At 50.9% G+C, this 14,256-nt stretch overlaps 1 protein-coding gene across 1 annotated transcript in view; it reads right to left on the bottom strand.

Annotated features, from left to right (window-relative positions):
• LOC123352900 (transmembrane protein 211-like) overlaps positions 1-14,256 on the bottom strand; it is a 145,141-nt gene that overhangs the window by 105,233 nt on the left and 25,652 nt on the right. The gene's annotated exons all lie outside the window — the stretch shown is intronic.

Below are 14,256 nucleotides of genomic sequence, written 5' to 3'. Positions count from 1 at the left end.
CACCTGTGCCGTGGTGCATGCAACCCCCTCCCGCCGCTGACCAGCTTTCATAAATCTCTCTCTCTCTCTCTGTTCTGAAAGTGTATCTAGTTATTTATTATGATCAAATCTGAGCTCAAGCAGTGCAGTTATTATTAAACATTTATATTATGGTAGCATCTGCAGGCCAGCCAGGCAAGGGATCCATTGCACTAGGTGCTGCCCAGACATATAGTAAGTGATGGTTCCTGTATGTTTATGGCACACAAACAGAGAAGTTAGAAAAAACATAAATACTTTTGCTGGAAGTTTGCAAGGTAACACAACTTTATTTCTTAAAATCCAGAACGTTAACATGTGAGAACCCACAACAGAGAGACAAAGAGGGCTGCTCCCTAAGGCAGAGAGGTACAACTCCCCCGCAACCTTGCCCTAGGCTGGCTCTTTGCAAACTGACGGCTGGAAGACCCAGATCGGATGCTTCCCTACAACACCCCCCAGCCAAGAAGCAAGTCCAGGAAACCCCTCATACTTACACAGAGCGAACACGCACGCAGCCGACTGTTATCATGATCGAACAAGAGCAGAGCACCACACCGGTAGCTACTGACAACAACATCTTAGTGCCAGCCTGTTTCTCCATGCAAATCTCCTGTCAGGCTTCGCTGTTACCCAAAGCACTTGATCAAGTGCTTGATTTCTTCCTCTGTGTATTCAGCAGAACACCAACCTTTGTGATGATCTTTCTTCTGAATGGGACCTTTGGAGAGTTTTTTAAATCACTTTTCCTTTTCCTGGGTAAAACCTTCCCAGCTCCTGTTGGCTGCATTTGTCTGTGAGCAGGAGATCATCTCTGGACCGTAATTCCTTTCTATCCCAGAAAGGTCTCCGGAGGGAAGGTGATAAGTTTCTCTGTGTTAGTAATGTGACTGCTAGAAACAGTGCAAGTGGCCAAAAAAACAACCCATTGGGCCTTTAAATTCCTGCTAATGGTTTCCTCATCCTAGAACCAAACAGCTTATGTCCCCGCTCTTTGCTGCCTCGAACACCACGCAAAACCAGGTCATCTCTTCATGGCGTTTAACTTGTTCACTAGCTCATTAAACTGCGAACCTATTTCATGCCCAGCAATCAGCAAATTTCAGAGGCACATCCAGCCTTTGGAAGTTAGAAAGAAAGAGCTTCTTAACCCATCCTCCTGAAGATATTTAGAAACGAAGTCTTTCAAAGGAGACAGACATCAACCCCTGAGCTTCTTAAAAATCTCACAGGTTTTCCCCACAGGTGGGCATTAACCCCAATGTCCAGGCCAAATTTCCCTTTGGGTAAAGACATTCTGCCAGCCTGCAATCCCCATGCGTTTTGTACACTCCTTGAAGCAGGGACGGTAATTTACCATTTGTGTATTTGTACAGCCCTGGGCATACTGGGGCTCTGATGACCTGAGTGACTCATTACCACCCTACCCATGTTCATGTTACATTTCACTTGGAAGCTAGACCCCTGTGGAAGCAGACAGGATCGCAACGGATGCAGGCCTGCGCCTTTGAGCTCAGAAAACAGCCTGGCTAAAACGTCAGACTAAGCTCTGCCATTGGTCGCTAAGGTGGCGTCAGGCCACTCACAGGCACAGGAGATGCGGGAGGAGAAAACAGGACGGGATCAGCAACAACTTCGGAAGACAGCCGGACTGGGCCAGGGCCAGGGGATCTCTCCTTTGTTCCTCTCTGGCCTGACTGTGATCCCATGGGACCAGATCTGAGAGCTCCTGGGATCCAGGGGAAACACTTCTTACCCAGCCACATCCCCAGCACTGCCTGAGGCACCACCATCGGCCATCGCTCAGTTCAAAGCAGTGACCTCAAACTGCCCTCCAAGAGGTGGCCGAGTAAGATGAAGGGGACGTCTACACTGCAAAGAAAAACCCGCAGCGCTGCGTCTCAGAGCCCAGGCCAACTGACTTGGGCTGGTGGCGCTCGAGCTGCGGGGCTAAAAATAAGTGTAGACATTTCTACTCAGGCTGGAGCCTGAGACCCGCCCCCATAACCAGGTTTCAGGGCCCAGGCTCCGCCCCGGGCCCGGAATGTCTGCACTGCTATTTCTAGCCCTGCAACTCAGGTCAACTGACCTGGGCGCTGAGACTGCACTGCAGATCATTGACTGCAACCAGGACATACCCTAAGTGACAACAGTGCCCCCATGACTGGAGCAATCTGGAGACCTGGGTTCTGCCACTGACCAACCTGGGCAAGACACTTCCCCTCTTGGTGCCTCAGTTTCCCCATTTGTACGATAGTGGCTGGGGATTTCAGGAGCCCAGGGGAGGGTGCCTAACTCTCTTAGGCCCTCAGTGACAATCCCAGCCAGTGATACTCTCTCTCCTCTGTAAAGTGCTTTGAGGCGCACAGAGCTGGGTGTTGTTCTTAAGGTGGAGAGTGGCTCAGGCTGGATAGGTGAGGGTACAGGCGGCAGGCAGAAATCAGGTTACTGCAGCTCTCAGAACACAGTCAGGCAAACTGAGAAGAGAAAATGTCAGTGCATCCCGTGGCCGTCAGGGGAAAATGTGTGGGGGGAATAAATGAAGCCATATGGGCAAGGAGCCACACTGCAAGCCTTTGCTCAGTTGTTGCCTGTGATTGCTCAGCGCCACTTGGTATCAGAAGCCAAGGCACGCGTGTGTATTCCAGATGAGTTCCTGAAATCCACCTCAGGGTAAGAACAGAGCAATGATTTTAGCTCAGGAGTTTGTACCCAGCATGTAACAGAAAACAAATATGTGATGTGCTCCCTCCAGACAAGAAGCAGCTGTTCCCAGGCATGGCAGACAAGAGAAGTGACAGGGCCATTTTATGCCCCCAGGGCGCTGGAAATGAGAACGCAAATGCCACTGAAGACAGAAAGCAAGAGCTGATTTTGCATGGGTCCTGAGACCGCCTGCACCGAGTGTCAGCCTGTGGCAAAACAGGCAAACAGCAGGGTTATACCGGGAAAGCTGACACACCTTGAAAACGGCAGCTGCCGTCACAGCTCAGCCTACGCGAGGCACTGACCTACACAAACAGGAACCAAGACTCACAGTGACAAAGAGAGAGATCGTGAGCACTGGCCAGTGCTTGAGAAAGTGCGGGCTTCATTTCTGTACGTTGTAACCAGCTCTCGAAAGCCAAGAGGGAGCATTCCCGGGGCTTGATCTCCCCTGTAATGAACATTGACTGCACACATAGGCCCAATAATTCACTGATGTTGCAGCTCTACCTTTGGTAGAGACACGGAGACTGCAGTGTCCCCCGGACTCGGCTTTTCCCCCCACCATGTCCCTTTGCTCCTACTCTGAGCTGTGTTGAAAGCATCCAAGTCTTGGCTACTCTACCACTCCCACTGTAGGTACCTGTGACAGGGCCATCCTGCTGGTTCTGAATTTGCCAAGCTAGGGGACCCTGGATGTAGCAGAGGATGTGATGTGAGTGGTGGGCTCTGTAACGAGAGGTGGTCCAGAAATAAGGATGGCAGGCCTGGGTGTGGCATAGACTGTTACCCTGGCAGCGCGGATGGGGCTGGCGCATACAGTGTCTAACAGCAGCTCTGGATCACTGTCTGTGCCGTTTGCCCTGACGACACTTCTGGTTAAACATGCACAATTTTCTTTTCATGTTCCAGCTTCTGAGCGACCATGGTTACCATAGAAACAAAACCAATCAAACCCTTCCTTTCATTCCCGCCCCCCAAGAGTTATAAATCAGGATCCAGAACTAAATAGTCTGTTAAGTTCATGTTAAGATGCAGGACCCACAATCAAGCAACTGCAGGGAAAACAGCAATTGGGTTTGTTCAAGAAATCCTGTGGTGCTGTCCAAAAAAATTCCCTTGCCCTACAGGAACAATGACCCAGGCAGTACAGATTTGACTTTAAAAGTCTGTCACTGCCTTATAGCTCTCGTGGTATTTGCGACTGAGATTGGACGTTCGCTTGTTATTTAAGCCAAATGTACCATCTTCAAGAACATCCTGCTGGGACAGCAACCAGTTGCAGCAACATATTAGCTAAATGCAGGAGAGCAGAAATAGGCCTTCTCCTCTTCTACCAAAGTACACATGTTAGGGTCAGGTTCAGCTAAATGGGTGGTGGGGAACTAGTCAAGGCTCCAAAGATTCAGGAGGAAAGTTCTGCTCTTGGAAAGGAGCAAAAAAAGCTACAGCAGCAATGTGCTGCTCTCCTCATCCCTTTGCAATCCACCCCAGAGAGTGATCGGAGTCTCCCTTTGACAGTCAAGTATATGGGTTAACACCTCCCTCCACCAGCTCCTTTCTATTTGCCTCTCTCCAATCCACTCTGGATTCCTTTCTCCCCACACCTTCGGAAAGTGACTGATGCGGGCTGCCTTTCATTCCCCAGTGCCTGTGTTCCTTTGTTCATGGGTGTAGCGCCACCTCGATAATAAACCTAGGTCCTGGAGGATTAATAAAACATAATATACCCTCTGCTTTGTTCATAGGCTGATTTGCACACCAGAATAGTGCTTTCCCCATCTGCAATTACACATTCGCTGCACTGCAGGCAGGGCTGTTTTGCTCACTTCGCTCCGGGGTCAGCTTCCAAGAGGCAATTGTTATTCACAGACACTGTACTAGACCAAACTATGCTGTTTGCTTTGCCATTTTTCCACTCGGCTTCTCCCCTTCTCTTTTTTGTTTTAAGAAGCAGTCACTAGAGAGGGGTCCACATTGTGGGGTGTACAGAAAGAGGGAGTGATCTGCATACACATGGTGAGCCAGTCCCAGAGAACTTACATTTAAATAGGCAAGGTGGCCACACGGCGGAAGTAAAGATTAGATTATAAAATCCTTAAACCATAATCTGCATGTGCTGTCCCAGTACGGCTTGGCAGGGACGGCATAGTCCAAGTGTTCCATTATTATGGAATTCATGGCAAGGCCACCAGCCGGCCATAAAGAATTCGTTTGCTATTCATGCCCGTGTCACGTGAGGTGTTCGTTCCATGATAATTTAACACTAGATAAGCTCCCGCTAATGGACACTTGAAATGTTGCCACTCGGGTGCCAGCGTTTTCCCGGGGCTTGCTGTAAAACACACACTTGTCGAGGTATCGGTCAGAAATCACAAAAGGCTTTAGCCTCACTGCGCTTTTACAATATCAGCCTTTGGAAGCTCAAACGTGGGCTGTTTCCCTACCAGAGTATGTCTCCTTTGCTCACACATGCACACGCCTTTGCTATTGTTTTGTGATTGCAGGTTTACTTATAGGCCCTGGGCTGTGAATGCTGGTTTGTTAACGTAGGGCTCCTCATGTAGGCTGAGCCGCAGGCAGTGGGTTATTATCATAAATTCATTCCTGGGCATTGAGCTGCACTTACTGGTTCGTTATTGTAGGGTTGCTTTGGAAGAGGGGTGCGTTATCGTAGGGTTGATCACGTGCACTGCACGTTGATGTAATTATTTTAGGGGGGAAAGAATATTAATCGTGACGAACAAACAAATAATGGAATGGACTCTGCATCCTCTCCTGAACTGACCCCTCGCCTGTGTAAGTGCCCCCTAGCTGCTTTGGGTTTGGGCTCAGAGTACAATTTCACCTGTGTATCGCCAGCAAGGCCTCAACACCCCATCTCACGAGGGGCCCCCGAACCCTGGCTGACGTCACAGATCACACGTCAGGATTCTGTGGGCTTCTCTGACCTCCCCAGGCAGAAACTGACACGCCTTGGAAAATAAACACGCTGATTGTGGTGTGTGCACATTGCTCCACTTCCTCCTGGAGAACCACAGCAGCCGTAATTACCCCTTAAATCCCACCACTGCTGCCAACCATTTAGCTCTGCGCATAACTGTTCCGCTCTGGCTCTGGCAGAATGGAGACTGGGTGAGCCCAGAGGTAGCTGGTCTCTGGGCAAGTGGAGGCAATTCCTCCAGGTGCCAGAAGCAACACTCTGCGGGAGAGTTTTAGAGCAGAAGGGGAGAACCATGTAGCTCCCACTTTTCCTTAGGACACTCTGCGTTTGCACCCGGTTCACCATTTCTGCCCTCTTCCTGCTGCTGCTGCAAACATCCAGCTGAGATTGACTAAGCAGGGAAACACCACTGTGTGTCACAACAGGTGTGCACTGGGGATGAGGGACTGGTTGAGAACGAGAGGCTAAACTGAAGAGAGAACCAAACCCGACCTTTGGTTTCCATCCCACCTCTGATGCCTACAGATCTTCTCCTCCTTACCCTCATGAATCTAGTCTCCCGTGGCAGGTTTGCAAATCAACTGCAGCAGAGGATTTCCGCAGGGTCTGAGATAGGACAGTGAAAGCTTTTCCTCCTGGTGCAAACGGGGAGCAAGACAAACAGACAGGTATCTGGAATGGGAGAGGAAAGGAGAGTGCAGGCCACATGGAGTTCTCCCACTACATTGTCACTGTCTGTTACTATTAAAGCCGAGGGAACGACACCAGGAAGGTAGAGCCGGGGGTCTCCTGTACTTACAGTGGGAGATGCCGCCTGACCCAGACTGGATCTGAGGTTGGGGCTGCAGCCCAGCTACAAATGTGGCAGGGGAGCGGCCGCGCATTTGGCTGGGACGAGCGCAGAAGCCTGATGGAAACCGACAGAGATGAGGTGTGCGTCGCCATCGCGTCACTTTCATCTTCAGCCTGAACACTGCAACAAAGGGCAGGACAATCCCACAGGCACACGGCACAGGCGGCGAGGCACCGATAACGTCTCGATAGCTGGCAGCTTTGAGCCCCTTTAAAAGCACTTCAGTGGCAAAGGTTATTCTAAGTAGAAATTACCCCAGGCAGGTAGCTTGGAAAGTCTGTTGGCATTCAGGAAGGAAAGCCCTGTCTGCAGAAATCAGCTCCAGTGTCGGAGCTTTGGCGGTGGGGCCCTTGGCAGTCCTTGCAGTCTTTCGGGGGCCTCTGAGGGAGGTCACAGACCCCAGAGAGCGTCCTTGGGCCCAAGCGGAAATACTCCCGTCTTCCTATGGCCCTTGATTGACATCCCCGCATTCCTCTCCTGGATACTGCCCTTTGCCTGTCAGTCAGTGGCACAGGCAGCCTCCTGGGCCAGCCAGACACCCGCAGCTGGTGGCCAGGAGCAGGCTAAGGCCTCGGCTGATTGTCGACCCTGGAGCCCTTCATGGCGGAGAAGAGACAGGACTGGATTGCAGGGAATGTCAAGGGGACACAGACAGACACCGTGGCTCTCTCTAGCTCCATCACTGACCGAACCCAGCCAGCGCTGCCTAGCGTCACCAGTTCCTGCCCTGGACCTGGAAGTCAAGGCCGGAGACCCTGGACATGCTCCAGCCGCCGCAGAAGGTCTTGCACTATGCACACAGCCCTGACCTGCCACCTCTACAGCCATTCCTGAGCCCCCAGGCAAGCTGCCTCCAGGATTCCTGGGTCTGTAGCACAGGGGGTCATCAGAGGACACGGCGCCTGTGGGGGCAGACAGAGACAGCAGGGAGGATGGTGCTCTGGGTATATAGCAATGACGGGAGTTGGTCACAGGAAGGGAGGGAGGGAGGTCAGGACTAGCTCTGCTGCTGGCTGGTGGGTGCAGCCCTCGAATTTTCAGCGAAGGGGACAGAGGTGTCTTGGGTGACATGAGGAAAATTCCTGCCTGGCCACATGAGTTAGCACCAGGCCTGCACTTCCATTATTAATGCTGCAGCGAGAATAACAGAGGAGGAGCCCGTGTTTGCAGAGGGCAAGTCTCTGCTGGGCCTTTTCTTCCTGCAGATCTGGACCCCGCCCTGGGCTGGTGGGTCACTGCTGATATTTCAGGGCTCCAGCCCACCCCTAAAACCAAGTGGGTGCAGCCCTGGAGGCCCCAGTGCGTCGCCAGTCAGATGTGGGAAAGTGAACCAGGCAGGTGAGAAAATGTTGGGGGGGTGGACAAGAGCTGTCTAAGGCCAATCCCTCTATCCCGGGGGATGAGCCCACCTGGGCAGGGTTAGCCAGCGGAGCAAGAGAGGGAGCCGTGCAGAGGCCACTCTGCCAGGGGGCTGATTTTAGCCTCAGCAGCTCATCGATCACCACTTGCCCTGGGTGAGCGGCGCTGGCTCACCGATGCTGTCTCCCTGAGGGCAGCTCACCTCTTAAGCCAAACGCTCGCTCACTTCTCCCACTGAGAACAATTTCCTCTTGGAACTGACCCCGGAGCGAAGTGAGCAAAACAGCCCTGGCAGCTCCCTCGCCTGCTGCTTTCCCTCATAGCCTCAAACGCTCCCCGAGAAGGGCCGCTGCAGAACCAGTTGGGCACATTAGCTTGTCTGTCTGCGAGCTACCAGGAGCCACTGCTGGGCCCGTGAGGCCTAGGGGTTCGGGCCCCAACAGATACTACGCTGCAGCCACCCACTCCTGCTAAGCCGGTCTCCAGCCAAGCAGTCCCCAGTGCACGGCTGGGTGTGAGCTGCTCTGCATAAACATGCCCTGCTGCTGGCGGTATTTATAGCTCATCCCAACCACCAGGGAAGCTGCGTTTGAGATCTGGGAGGCCTGACCCTGGGCGGCCCTGGCTGATGTTAGCAGGAGACGAGCTGGGAGAGCAGAGACGCAGCAAAGCAGCTTCTTCAATGCACACTGGGAAGGGTCCCCCCCACCTCCCGCCCCCAGGCGCTGCACAGTGATTAATACTCCTGCTAGTATTTCTAGCTGGGGGCTCTGCACAAGCTATTCAAATGCGACCATGGCAATAGATTATTAATACGCTATGTAAAACCTAGCGCCGACAAGAGGCTGCAGGGCAGGTCTCCGGCAGGGGCTGTCCGACAGGGTCTTCGGGCACCATTTGAAAGCAGGAAAGTGGAGAATCCCACCAGAGCTCAGCAAAGTAGGGCAGGACTGGGGCGGGGGCGGCTGCTGTCATGAAAAGAACAAGTCAAACCCGAGCCTTGGCACAGTGCTGGTTCACAGAATCAGAGTTTTAGCCACAAAATCCCGCCCAGATTCCAGCCCAGGTAATGCCACAGACTTTCCCTACGGGGGCAGTGAATCTGGGGGTGGGCCTGCTGTTAACCAGAGGTGGCACCGTGTCACTCAGCCCCATAGTCCTGCTCAAAGGGAAAAAATGATGGGGGGATTGGTTACCAGCTCCCTGCATTGCACTGGGGGAGGGAGGGATGGTTACTAGCCCCCTGCATTGCACTGAGGGCAACTGGTTACCAGATTCCTGCATTGCACCAGGGGAGGGAGGGATGGTTACTAGCCTCCTGCATTGCACGGGGGGGGGACAGGGGGACATGGTTACCAGTCCCCTGCATTGCACTGGGGAGGGGAGATGGTTACCAGCCCCCTGCATTGCACCAGGGGGTTACTAGCCCCCTGCATTGCACCGGGGGGGGTTACTAGCCCCCTGAATTGCACTGAGGGGGGGATATGGTTACCAGCCCCCTGCATTGCAATGGGGGGGGGTTACAGCCCCCTGCATTGCACCGTGGGGGGGTTACTAGCCCCCTGAATTGCACTGAGGGGAGGGATATGGGTACCAGCCCCCTGCATTGCAATGGGGGGGTTACAGCCCCCTGCATTGCACTGGGGGGGTTACTAGCCCCCTGAATTGCACTGAGGGGGGGGAGATGGTTACCAGCCCCCTGCATTGCACTGGGGGGGGTTACAGTCCCCTGCATTGCACCGGGGGGGTTACAGCCCCCTGCATTGCACTCCACACCCCCGCGATGACACTCACGACGGATGACAGGTTTCAGAATGGTAGCCAAGTCACTACGGCTGACATGCCGGTTCAGTCACTGGGAGTTCAGACGGTGCTTTGGGCAGCCTCGTGTCCTTCTGAGTCCCGGGGAACGGTGCCTACAACCCACATACACGAGACAAACATATGAGTCACTTGAGCAAGGGTAGCTGCTTCGCTCTGATGTCTTTTGAGCTGCTCACATCCAAAGAGACGAGTGATGCTCAAGGCAGAAAAGAATCCGGGTCAGGAAGCATCCACGAACCATGAGGCATTATCTGCTCCTCCACACTTCCCGCCCCCAATCGGACTGACTGGGGCTCCGAACACGTGCATCTCAGTATATGTGTGCACCCCACACGCCCCCCAGCCACATGCTGGAAAGATGCATCACAATCCAGCAGGGAGCAGTCCGACAGCTGCTCGCTGGGCCGCTCCTGCGGCTGCTGCCAGGAGCTGCCAGCATGGTCACCTGGCTGCAGCAGTGGCTTGGGGAGTCACAAACCTGGGGTCTTGTCCCAGCTCTTCTCCTGACCTGTTTTGTGCCCTTCCCTACTCCATGCCTCAGTTTCCCCTCCTGCCCTTTGCCTGGAGCAGAGATGCTCTCTATGAGTTTGTACAGCTCCTTGCACTGCTGCAAGGCAAAGAATAATCAGGTCAGGTCAGCTTGAAGCTAAGGAGTCACAGCGGTTGTTTCAGGAATAACATCTTTAATTTTTTTCTTTGAAGCGGGTTCTGCTGGGCATTTTGCTTTGCAGTTTTCATCCAATGATATAAAACAGACACACAAACACACACACACACACACATTCATCTGCTTGCCTCAGAATTGTGACGGAGATCTGGATTTCTTAGCATCCGGCCTAGCACTGGCGGCCACGGCCTCCCCAATGAAATATTTAGACTGATGAATATTTCACAGCACAAAGAGGTCTCTGCAAAGCACTTCTTTCTCCTCACTTATGTCAGGCATATTAGTTTTAATGATCTAGGCTTCCTCTTAATTATGTTAGTACAAATCCTACAATCTCACTGCTTCTTCTGGAAATAATCCATGAGCCACTCAAGTTCCTACTCAGAACTAAAAGGCTGAGGTGTGAGAGGTTGGGTTGGGGGCAGTGGGTTTGGCACCGTTTCCAGAAGGGGAAGTGAAAATGGGACCAGTTTATCAATGATCCAGTAGAGATAGTTACATAATGGCCTTGGGTCGGGTTTCATACTAAGTGCTATGCAAGAGCTAGGTGGGATTATCATTATATTGAGTAAGAAGAGGCCAGTGGATTTCACTTTTCTTGGGGGAGATGGCCCATATCTTCAGACATGCCTTTTGTTACGTGATGGGACAGTGCCTACACAACAGCGTCCTGGTCCGTGACTCCTAGGTGCTATCGCAATACAAATAATTAACAATGTCCTTGCGTGACATGACTCTCGTCCGCACACTAGGCGGTGGGGGGGAAATGGCTGCCACTCACTCCTGCGCCAACAGCACCTCCCTGTTCCCAATGGCTCCCGGACACGGACCTAGGACCTCCTGAATCTCCCCACAGGGTCATGGGGCAGGAGTGAAGCCATGGGGGCAGCTCAGGCAGGATGGCACTAGAGGGACCAGATGTCCTGATTTTATAGGGACAGTCCTGATTTTTGGGTCTTTTTCTTATATAGGTTCCTATTACCCCCCACCTCCTGTCCCGATTTTTCACACTTGCTGTCTGGTCACCCTAGATGGCACTGACACCACAGGAAGACACTTCAGCACTGGCCCAGGCTAGGACACTGGCGAGGAGGGAAAGCAGCTTTGTTGCTTTCCAGGAGGAGGAAGAGCATCCTGTTGCTATTGGCTCCCTGTTCAGTGGGAGATCCCTCCCAGAGGAAAGTCAGGGAGGGTTCAGGTCTGCCCCACTTCCCTCTATATATACACACACACACGCTCAGCTGCTCTCCCTGAGGGGTGAAAAGGGCTTTAGAAACATTCAGAACCCCTCTACGGAGGAGATAATTGTATAGGAACAGAGAGAAGTGGCTTGTCCAACGTCCCCTAGAAAGTCAGTGTCAGAGCAGGCCTAGTGAACCCAGGAGTCCTGCCTCCCTCTTCTGTACTCTGACCACACTCCTGCCCAGCTCAGCTCACTGACCTTCCCTCTCGGCCAGCAGAAGAGTCTAGCGAGAGCGTGGAGACTCTCAACGATACAGCTCAAGTGACTTGAGGTGCAGTGATTTGCTGCTCCTCGTTTCCGGGAGACAGGAGTCACAAATATTCCCAGGACGCTGTGTCACTTCTTGAAGAGGATTTCCAGGTGTTCTTCCCATAGAGCTTTGGGCAGGTCCTTCTCTGGAAGTGCTGCAGTATTCCACCGGCAGTGCTCCCAACTGCTACTGACGCGGGATAGCAACCGACGGTAGATCCAGCAGGGAGGTATTTGCTTTTCATTTGTAAGTAAGAGTCTATTCCATGGTGGCTTGTGCCCTCAGAGTAAAGGACACAACAAAGAAGGTAGGTGGCCATCAAGTGATCTGCTTGCAGAGTTCTAGAGGCAGAGTTCTTCAATAATTTATGCACGTGCAACGACATGATAGGATTGAAGCATCCAGGCCTTGTGGTCAGTTTGATGCTGCCTGCCTTTGAAGCTTGCACCTGGAAGGAGCCTCATCATCTCACTGGTGAAGTATCGTTTGTTATTAGGCCAAAATAATATCTTAAAAAATCCCACAGGGAAAGAGAGACGTGGCAACTCCCCTCGCAGCATCATTCCTATCAAACAACTGGAGGACAGTGGATTATCAGCAAAGGGCTTTATATATCAGAGCTGATCCTTATTGCATCTGCATGAGTTGCTCCCCAGGCCAGGACTATTGCTAAGGGCCGACCCCCTGCCACAAACTGTCTGTGTGCCATTGTTCTCCATCAGGGACAAGAGTCTTCCTCCCACCAGTTGGAAGATGTGCAGGGAATCAAGCAGTAATAAAACAGTGCGACAGCAACTGGCCCAGCACTCAGAGCATTAGAGGCAAATTGGGCCCATAATAAGATAGATGAGAATGGGAGTTAAATGCCGGAGAGGATTGTACCCAGTGGGAATGCCCTAAGATCACAGTGTTCGGGGGGGGAGAATAATAAATAGAACCTTCAAGACAACTACACTGAGGCTCCCACAGTGATTCTGTTAGGTTACAATCCAAAGGAGAATTCTGGCTTGGGCAAGGACCCACTGCAAATGCCGTTACCACTAGCAACCAGAGGTGGGAGAGCTCATTTTTGGAAAACAACAGATCCCCCGCAACGTTAGTAGCATGGAAAAATAAAGGATGGGAAATCCTTTTCTATGGAAAAAAGCGACAGACAGCCTTAAATCAGGATCATGTCGATCTGATTTTTTTTAACTTTACTTTTACAATTTTTATATAAAATATAAACACATAATAAAACAAAACAGATTTAAATACATGCACACGATGGAAATACCATATAGATACCAACAGTCAGGGTTATTTATTTGTAAAAACCTGGGGGGAAAACCCAACAAAAACAAACAAACCAACCTGCATAGAAGTCATACAGGGCATCAATAATTAAAGTCACTAAATAAATAAATCAATGAGAACATAACCTATGCGTATCAGGGACTAATATACACCAAACTGAAAAGTATGCAATAGATTCATGTGTAACCAGACACCATCATATTTTTTCCAAGCGGTCCTATTAGACAGAGTCATTTTTTCCATTATGGTAGTAGTAGAGAACTCACTAAGTCAGTCTGTGTATGAGGGAGGAATTGCAGATTTCCATTTTCTCAGAATAACTCTTTTGGCCACTAAAGAAGTTACTGTAATCTATTTTTTAATGGTAATACCATACTCAAGCTTGGAGAAGGAAAAAGAGCAACACTTAAAATGTTTAAGAGCGCACTGAATATGGTGTTCCAGAACACATGCATTTTTGACAGGTATAGTGTGTTTGTGTGAAAGTTTGGCATGTGGCTGTTTCCATCTCTATCATTCACTGTGTGCTGCCAATCTAGCTTTAACAAACGAGCTGGAATTCAGTAGTACCTTAAACAATATCTTGTTCTGGAAGAATCGCACGGATAAAGAACTTGGAGTATCTTTCACATTAACCCAGACATCCTCCCAGGTTTCTGCTATGATAGGAAGGCAAAGTTCTTTTACCCATATCAAGTAAATTTTATAATGCACAGTTACCATTTTTGGAATCAAACCAAACTACACAGATAATAAACGGATACCCAAACCAAAATGGGTCTTCCAAAGGGTACCAAATACAGGTTATGAATAAGATTTGTTAATACTTGACTGGAAAGATCATGTATATTCATGACAAAAAATACACAATAGATCCATAATACTGCCTATGTGGCAGGCAATATCCATGCTATATACTGGGAAAGAGCATGCAAAATTGCAGAACATCTCCCCACACACCCCCTCTCTACGGCAGCTATTAAAGAAAGCTCGTTACATACAGGATAAAGAAATCTCAAGCCGACGCTGCTGCAGCCAAACAATTAAGCTGTTACATCAGAGGAAAGGTGGGTATCAGCAGCATTACATGGAAATT

The sequence above is a fragment of the Mauremys mutica genome, chromosome 19 (genome assembly GCF_020497125.1).
Source record: "Mauremys mutica isolate MM-2020 ecotype Southern chromosome 19, ASM2049712v1, whole genome shotgun sequence".
Classification (NCBI taxonomy): domain Eukaryota; kingdom Metazoa; phylum Chordata; order Testudines; family Geoemydidae; genus Mauremys; species Mauremys mutica.
The sequence above is the reverse complement of the archived record's forward strand: the minus strand, read 5'-3'. Positions and strand labels throughout refer to the sequence as shown.